Source organism: Haplochromis burtoni, unplaced genomic scaffold (genome assembly GCF_018398535.1).
Source record: "Haplochromis burtoni strain Fernald_Lab_line unplaced genomic scaffold, NCSU_Asbu1 Contig_3676, whole genome shotgun sequence".
Lineage (NCBI taxonomy): Eukaryota > Metazoa > Chordata > Actinopteri > Cichliformes > Cichlidae > Haplochromis > Haplochromis burtoni.
In genome coordinates this window covers 5048-5352 of record NW_024586037.1, presented here as the reverse complement: position 1 = coordinate 5352, position 305 = coordinate 5048, and positions in this window count along the sequence as shown.

Below are 305 nucleotides of genomic sequence, written 5' to 3'. Positions count from 1 at the left end.
AACCGCTCCACGACCTGAAGTGGAAAAAGAATGGATGGACTAAGATTCTTCATCAGCAGGCTGTGGCCTCTGCTCGGGCTGGGACCATGTCTAAGGCCATGAGCTTAAAGCATAAAGCTTTTATTCTACTCCCCACCGCCTGCATCTGGGCCCAGCCTCCACAGCAATGGCATTTCTGGAGTCCTGAAGGTTCCAGTGCTGTACATAGAAAGGTGCTGCTGTTCTTCCAGATGTGACCCACACTGGTGACTTGCTGCTTCCTGGCAGTTAATTAGTCTGAAGCAAAGCATGCTGGGACTGGATCT